Genomic DNA, 9,102 nt, shown 5'->3' with positions numbered 1-9,102 from the left:
GACATGATCTTGACATGTTGGTAGTTACGCTGACAAGCTGCTCTACCACGCATGTATGGATATGTGGTTGGCCCTCCTGAGCCCGCTTTGCCAACGACTTGTCTCATTTGTGGTTGGAACTGAAATGATTTAGGCCCCGCCCACTTGATTCAGCCACGCCTATTATTGCATCATCTGCCTGTTTGTCTCGCTGGCTACACCATGGAGTCCAAGACCATCATCCTACACTGACCTCCACCAGAGGATTTTCATGTTATCTGTAAACTGAACTTCCAATTTAACGTGTCAATAAAATTCTGTTAACATTTAGTATAGTTCATGCTGTTTATTTAAAAATATTATTATTTCCCACAAATAACGTATGATATTTAGCAATTATCAGTTAATGTTCTAAGATAACGGGTCAGTTTAATTTGATCAAGGGCAATATCAACGTACTGAGAGCAACAGCTACATTTGGAACGTTGGAACCAATGGAATGTTCTATCAGGTCTATCACCATAGCAACCATAGGAATGGTCTAAGCAGAAGAACCAGGTCAATGGTTGCCATGGTGATAAGATCAACATTGAAACTTTGCACCAAAAAGGAATCATTTTGTTTTCCGTGTATTCTGCGCGACTTTTCAAGCCAGAAATCAAACGGAACCGAAATATCCATTTATGAAATATTACTTTTTACCTTTTGGTTTTTTTTTTATTAAACAAAAATCCATTTCTGTAAGATTAAGCCAGGCTTTAAGGGACTTGTCTCATTTGTGGTTGGAACTGAAATGATTTAGACCCCGCCCACTTGATGCAGCCACGCCCACTATTGCATCATCAGCCTCTGTGATGTCATCATAGGAGGTTATATAAAGCAGGTGAAACTCAGACACTTCTCATTGCTCAGCAGAGCAGGCGAGTGAGAAGATGTTAGATACTCTTCTGATAATCGTGGGGTGCCTCTGCACCTTCACGATGCTTTTATTACTTGTTGGATTAGGAAAACGTAGTGGAGGACGTAAGGCAAATGAAGCCGACCTCTACCTAGAGATTATGTTCGCAATCGAACGCACAAACCACACCATGTTCCAGATACAGACCATAACGGGTCAGTTTAATTTGATCAACGTACTGAGAGCAACTGCTACGTTTGGAACGTTGGAACCAATGGAATGTTCTATCAGTTCTATCACCATAGCAACCATAGGAATGGTCTAAGCAGAAGAACCAAGTCAATGGTTGCCACGGTGATAAGATCAACATTGAAACTTTGCACCAAAAAGGAATCATTTTGTTTTCTGTGTATTCTGCGCGACTTTGGAAGCTAGAAATGAAACAGAACCGAAATATCCATTTATTTATGAAATCTTACTTTTTACCTTTTGGAGGTTTTTTTTTTAACAAAAATCCATTTCAGCAAGATTAAGCCGGGCTTTAAGTGACTTACTTAAAATTGAAATTGATGTTTTAGCTAACTGAAGACTATTTAAAATTATGAAGCGTGGCAGTTAACGCCGTGATGACTCCATTAAAAACTATTTCAGCCAATCAAACATTTTCAGGGGGAGTCTTGTTTTTTTCGAGAGGCTCCAACCGTTCCTTGGCCTCCCCTTATAGACTTTTTACGTAAAAAGTGTGTGTGTGTGTGTGTAACAGAACATATACACGTCACAAATTGCATGCATTCTTTTTTCCTTTTGCTACATCATACAGCATAATATACAGAATTATGCTTTCATTATTTTGCTACATTGTAGCGGTTAACAGGTGACTCTGTGAAGCCACAATGTTGAACAAATATGATACAAAGGGTCTCAAAGCAACGCATAGCGCATTTTGCTCTTTTAAATCTAATATTATAGAATCATGGAACCTGCCGACAGATCGGCCCCATTCGGCCCCCGTCTACTCGCCCGTTTCTCCTGCTGTAAAGACTCAAACCTTAATCAGTCGTTGGTCTTGTCTTAGATTCAGGAGCCGTATGTCTATCCCATGCATGTTTAATACCCTCACCTTAATAACATCACTCATCCTAGGATAACTTTTCACTTCCAGCATTATAGATATTACCTATTGCTACTTAGACTCAGGTATCGTCTTCTCCCATGTGCTCCTTTTTGTATTTACATAAAACATTTTCCCCAGTATGTCCCAATATCTAACAAATCAAGTTAAAAAAAGAAAGGAACAGAAACAAAATTTTCTTAAAAGGCCTTTATAAATGTATCCCATACATGTGTTTGTACATACATGTAGATTGAACATGAGGTCTATGTAGGTGACTGTACACAACATATGCCAGGGTCGGCACGCTTAGATGGTGGAATTAAATGCCATAGTAATATGAGGAAAAACTCAAATGGAGAAAATATATTTTATATTTATTTGAGGGACTTTGAGAGGTGAGATTGCACCTGTGACATGATCTTGACATGTTGGTAGTTACGCTGACAAGCTGCTCTACCACGCATGTATGGATATGTGGTTGGCCCTCCTGAGCCTGCTTTGCCAACGACTTGTCTCATTTGTGGTTGGAACTGAAATGATTTAGGCCCCGCCCACTTGATTCAGCCACGCCTATTATTGCATCATCTGCCTGTTTGTCTCGCTGGCTACACCATGGAGTCCAAGACCATCATCCTACACTGACCTCCACCAGAGGATTTTCATGTTATCTGTAAACTGAACTTCCAATTTAACGTGTCAATAAAATTCTGTTAACATTTAGTATAGTTCATGCTGTTTATTTAAAAATATTATTATTTCCCACAAATAACGTATGATATTTAGCAATTATCAGTTAATGTTCTAAGATAACGGGTCAGTTTAATTTGATCAAGGGCAATATCAACGTACTGAGAGCAACAGCTACATTTGGAACGTTGGAACCAATGGAATGTTCTATCAGGTCTATCACCATAGCAACCATAGGAATGGTCTAAGCAGAAGAACCAGGTCAATGGTTGCCATGGTGATAAGATCAACATTGAAACTTTGCACCAAAAAGGAATCATTTTGTTTTCTGTGTATTCTGCGCGACTTTTCAAGCCAGAAATCAAACGGAACCGAAATATCCATTTATGAAATATTACTTTTTACCTTTTGGTTTTTTTTTTATTAAACAAAAATCCATTTCTGTAAGATTAAGCCAGGCTTTAAGGGACTTGTCTCATTTGTGGTTGGAACTGAAATGATTTAGACCCTGCCCACTTGATGCAGCCACGCCCACTATTGCATCATCAGCCTCTGTGATGTCATCATAGGAGGTTATATAAAGCAGGTGAAACTCAGTTACTTCTCATTGCTCAGCAGAGCAGGCGAGTGAGAAGATGTTAGATACTCTTCTGATAATCGTGGGGTGCCTCTGCACCTTCATGATGCTTTTATTACTTGTTGGATTAGGAAAACGTAGTGGAGGACGTAAGGCAAATGAAGCCGACCTCTACCTAGAGATTATGTTCGCATTCGAACGCACAAACCACACCATGTTCCAGATACAGACCATAACGGGTCAGTTTAATTTGATCAACGTACTGAGAGCAACTGCTACGTTTGGAACGTTGGAACCAATGGAATGTTCTATCAGTTCTATCACCATAGCAACCATAGGAATGGTCTAAGCAGAAGAACCAAGTCAATGGTTGCCACGGTGATAAGATCAACATTGAAACTTTGCACCAAAAAGGAATCATTTTGTTTTCTGTGTATTCTGCGCGACTTTGGAAGCTAGAAATGAAACAGAACCGAAATATCCATTTATTTATGAAATCTTACTTTTTACCTTTTGGAGGTTTTTTTTTTAACAAAAATCCATTTCAGCAAGATTAAGCCGGGCTTTAAGTGACTTACTTAAAATTGAAATTGATGTTTTAGCTAACTGAAGACTATTTAAAATTATGAAGCGTGGCAGTTAACGCCGTGATGACTCCATTAAAAACTATTTCAGCCAATCAAACATTTTCAGGGGGAGTCTTGTTTTTTTCGAGAGGCTCCAACCGTTCCTTGGCCTCCCCTTATAGACTTTTTACGTAAAAAGTGTGTGTGTGTGTGTAACAGAACATATACACGTCACAAATTGCATGCATTCTTTTTTCCTTTTGCGACATCATACAGCATAATATACAGAATTATGCTTTCATTATTTTGCTACATTGTAGCGGTTAACAGGTGACTCTGTGAAGCCACAATGTTGAACAAATATGATACAAAGGGTCTCAAAGCAACGCATAGCGCATTTTGCTCTTTTAAATCTAATATTATAGAATCATGGAACCTGCCGACAGATCGGCCCCATTCGGCCCCCGTCTACTCGCCCGTTTCTCCTGCTGTAAAGACACAAACCTTAATCAGTCGTTGGTCTTGTCTTAGATTCAGGAGCCGTATGTCTATCCCATGCATGTTTAATACCCTCACCTTAATAACATCACTCATCCTAGGATAACTTTTCACTTCCAGCATTATAGATATTACCTATTGCTACTTAGACTCAGGTATCGTCTTCTCCCATGTGCTCCTTTTTGTATTTACATAAAACATTTTCCCCAGTATGTCCCAATATCTAACAAATCAAGTTAAAAAAAGAAAGGAACAGAAACAACATTTTCTTAAAAGGCCTTTATAAATGTATCCCATACATGTGTTTGTACATACATGTAGATTGAACATGAGGTCTATGTAGGTGACTGTACACAACATATGCCAGGGTCGGCACGCTTAGATGGTGGAATTAAATGCCATAGTAATATGAGGAAAAACTCACATGGAGAAAATATATTTTATATTTATTTGAGGGACTTTGAGAGGTGAGATTGCACCTGTGACATGATCTTGACATGTTGGTAGTTACGCTGACAAGCTGCTCTACCACGCATGTATGGATATGTGGTTGGCCCTCCTGAGCCTGCTTTGCCAACGACTTGTCTCATTTGTGGTTGGAACTGAAATGATTTAGGCCCCGCCCACTTGATTCAGCCACGCCTATTATTGCATCATCTGCCTGTTTGTCTCGCTGGCTACACCATGGAGTCCAAGACCATCATCCTACACTGACCTCCACCAGAGGATTTTCATGTTATCTGTAAACTGAACTTCCAATTTAACGTGTCAATAAAATTCTGTTAACATTTAGTATAGTTCATGCTGTTTATTTAAAAATATTATTATTTCCCACAAATAACGTATGATATTTAGCAATTATCAGTTAATGTTCTAAGATAACGGGTCAGTTTAATTTGATCAAGGGCAATATCAACGTACTGAGAGCAACAGCTACATTTGGAACGTTGGAACCAATGGAATGTTCTATCAGGTCTATCACCATAGCAACCATAGGAATGGTCTAAGCAGAAGAACCAGGTCAATGGTTGCCATGGTGATAAGATCAACATTGAAACTTTGCACCAAAAAGGAATCATTTTGTTTTCCGTGTATTCTGCGCGACTTTTCAAGCCAGAAATCAAACGGAACCGAAATATCCATTTATGAAATATTACTTTTTACCTTTTGGTTTTTTTTTTATTAAACAAAAATCCATTTCTGTAAGATTAAGCCAGGCTTTAAGGGACTTGTCTCATTTGTGGTTGGAACTGAAATGATTTAGACCCCGCCCACTTGATGCAGCCACGCCCACTATTGCATCATCAGCCTCTGTGATGTCATCATAGGAGGTTATATAAAGCAGGTGAAACTCAGTCACTTCTCATTGCTCAGCAGAGCAGGCGAGTGAGAAGATGTTAGATACTCTTCTGATAATCGTGGGGTGCCTCTGCACCTTCACGATGCTTTTATTACTTGTTGGATTAGGAAAACGTAGTGGAGGACGTAAGGCAAATGAAGCCGACCTCTACCTAGAGATTATGTTCGCAATCGAACGCACAAACCACACCATGTTCCAGATACAGACCATAACGGGTCAGTTTAATTTGATCAACGTACTGAGAGCAACTGCTACGTTTGGAACGTTGGAACCAATGGAATGTTCTATCAGTTCTATCACCATAGCAACCATAGGAATGGTCTAAGCAGAAGAACCAAGTCAATGGTTGCCACGGTGATAAGATCAACATTGAAACTTTGCACCAAAAAGGAATCATTTTGTTTTCTGTGTATTCTGCGCGACTTTGGAAGCTAGAAATGAAACAGAACCGAAATATCCATTTATTTATGAAATCTTACTTTTTACCTTTTGGAGGTTTTTTTTTTAACAAAAATCCATTTCAGCAAGATTAAGCCGGGCTTTAAGTGACTTACTTAAAATTGAAATTGATGTTTTAGCTAACTGAAGACTATTTAAAATTATGAAGCGTGGCAGTTAACGCCGTGATGACTCCATTAAAAACTATTTCAGCCAATCAAACATTTTCAGGGGGAGTCTTGTTTTTTTCGAGAGGCTCCAACCGTTCCTTGGCCTCCCCTTATAGACTTTTTACGTAAAAAGTGTGTGTGTGTGTGTGTGTGTGTAACAGAACATATACACGTCACAAATTGCATGCATTCTTTTTTCCTTTTGCTACATCATACAGCATAATATACAGAATTATGCTTTCATTATTTTGCTACATTGTAGTGGTTAACAGGTGACTCTGTGAAGCCACAATGTTGAACAAATATGATACAAAGGGTCTCAAAGCAACGCATAGCGCATTTTGCTCTTTTAAATCTAATATTATAGAATCATGGAACCTGCCGACAGATCGGCCCCATTCGGCCCCCGTCTACTCGCCCGTTTCTCCTGCTGTAAAGACTCAAACCTTAATCAGTCGTTGGTCTTGTCTTAGATTCAGGAGCCGTATGTCTATCCCATGCATGTTTAATACCCTCACCTTAATAACATCACTCATCCTAGGATAACTTTTCACTTCCAGCATTATAGATATTACCTATTGCTACTTAGACTCAGGTATCGTCTTCTCCCATGTGCTCCTTTTTGTATTTACATAAAACATTTTCCCCAGTATGTCCCAATATCTAACAAATCAAGTTAAAAAAAGAAAGGAACAGAAACAAAATTTTCTTAAAAGGCCTTTATAAATGTATCCCATACATGTGTTTGTACATACATGTAGATTGAACATGAGGTCTATGTAGGTGACTGTACACAACATATGCCAGGGTCGGCACGCTTAGATGGTGGAATTAAATGCCATAGTAATATGAGGAAAAACTCACATGGAGAAAATATATTTTATATTTATTTGAGGGACTTTGAGAGGTGAGATTGCACCTGTGACATGATCTTGACATGTTGGTAGTTACGCTGACAAGCTGCTCTACCACGCATGTATGGATATGTGGTTGGCCCTCCTGAGCCTGCTTTGCCAACGACTTGTCTCATTTGTGGTTGGAACTGAAATGATTTAGGCCCCGCCCACTTGATTCAGCCACGCCTATTATTGCATCATCTGCCTGTTTGTCTCGCTGGCTACACCATGGAGTCCAAGACCATCATCCTACACTGACCTCCACCAGAGGATTTTCATGTTATCTGTAAACTGAACTTCCAATTTAACGTGTCAATAAAATTCTGTTAACATTTAGTATAGTTCATGCTGTTTATTTAAAAATATTATTATTTCCCACAAATAACGTATGATATTTAGCAATTATCAGTTAATGTTCTAAGATAACGGGTCAGTTTAATTTGATCAAGGGCAATATCAACGTACTGAGAGCAACAGCTACATTTGGAACGTTGGAACCAATGGAATGTTCTATCAGGTCTATCACCATAGCAACCATAGGAATGGTCTAAGCAGAAGAACCAGGTCAATGGTTGCCATGGTGATAAGATCAACATTGAAACTTTGCACCAAAAAGGAATCATTTTGTTTTCCGTGTATTCTGCGCGACTTTTCAAGCCAGAAATCAAACGGAACCGAAATATCCATTTATGAAATATTACTTTTTACCTTTTGGGTTTTTTTTTATTAAACAAAAATCCATTTCTGTAAGATTAAGCCAGGCTTTAAGGGACTTGTCTCATTTGTGGTTGGAACTGAAATGATTTAGACCCCGCCCACTTGATGCAGCCACGCCCACTATTGCATCATCAGCCTCTGTGATGTCATCATAGGAGGTTATATAAAGCAGGTGAAACTCAGACATTTCTCATTGCTCAGCAGAGCAGGCGAGTGAGAAGATGTTAGATACTCTTCTGATAATCGTGGGGTGCCTCTGCACCTTCACGATGCTTTTATTACTTGTTGGATTTGGAAAACGTAGTGGAGGACGAAAGGCAAATGAAGCCGACCTCTACCTAGAGATTATGTTCGCAATCGAACGCACAAACCACACCATGTTCCAGATACAGACCATAACGGGTCAGTTTAATTTGATCAACGTACTGAGAGCAACTGCTACGTTTGGAACGTTGGAACCAATGGAATGTTCTATCAGTTCTATCACCATAGCAACCATAGGAATGGTCTAAGCAGAAGAACCAAGTCAATGGTTGCCACGGTGATAAGATCAACATTGAAACTTTGCACCAAAAAGGAATCATTTTGTTTTCTGTGTATTCTGCGCGACTTTGGAAGCTAGAAATGAAACAGAACCGAAATATCCATTTATTTATGAAATCTTACTTTTTACCTTTTGGAGGTTTTTTTTTTAACAAAAATCCATTTCAGCAAGATTAAGCCGGGCTTTAAGTGACTTACTTAAAATTGAAATTGATGTTTTAGCTAACTGAAGACTATTTAAAATTATGAAGCGTGGCAGTTAACGCCGTGATGACTCCATTAAAAACTATTTCAGCCAATCAAACATTTTCAGGGGGAGTCTTGTTTTTTTCGAGAGGCTCCAACCGTTCCTTGGCCTCCCCTTATAGACTTTTTACGTAAAAAGTGTGTGTGTGTGTGTGTGTGTGTAACAGAACATATACACGTCACAAATTGCATGCATTCTTTTTTCCTTTTGCTACATCATACAGCATAATATACAGAATTATGCTTTCATTATTTTGCTACATTGTAGTGGTTAACAGGTGACTCTGTGAAGCCACAATGTTGAACAAATATGATACAAAGGGTCTCAAAGCAACGCATAGCGCATTTTGCTCTTTTAAATCTAATATTATAGAATCATGGAACCTGCCGACAGATCGGCCCCATTCGGCCCC

The sequence above is a fragment of the Spea bombifrons genome, chromosome 2 (assembly GCF_027358695.1).
Source record: "Spea bombifrons isolate aSpeBom1 chromosome 2, aSpeBom1.2.pri, whole genome shotgun sequence".
NCBI lineage: Eukaryota > Metazoa > Chordata > Amphibia > Anura > Pelobatidae > Spea > Spea bombifrons.
The sequence above is the reverse complement of the archived record's forward strand: the minus strand, read 5'-3'. Positions refer to the sequence as shown.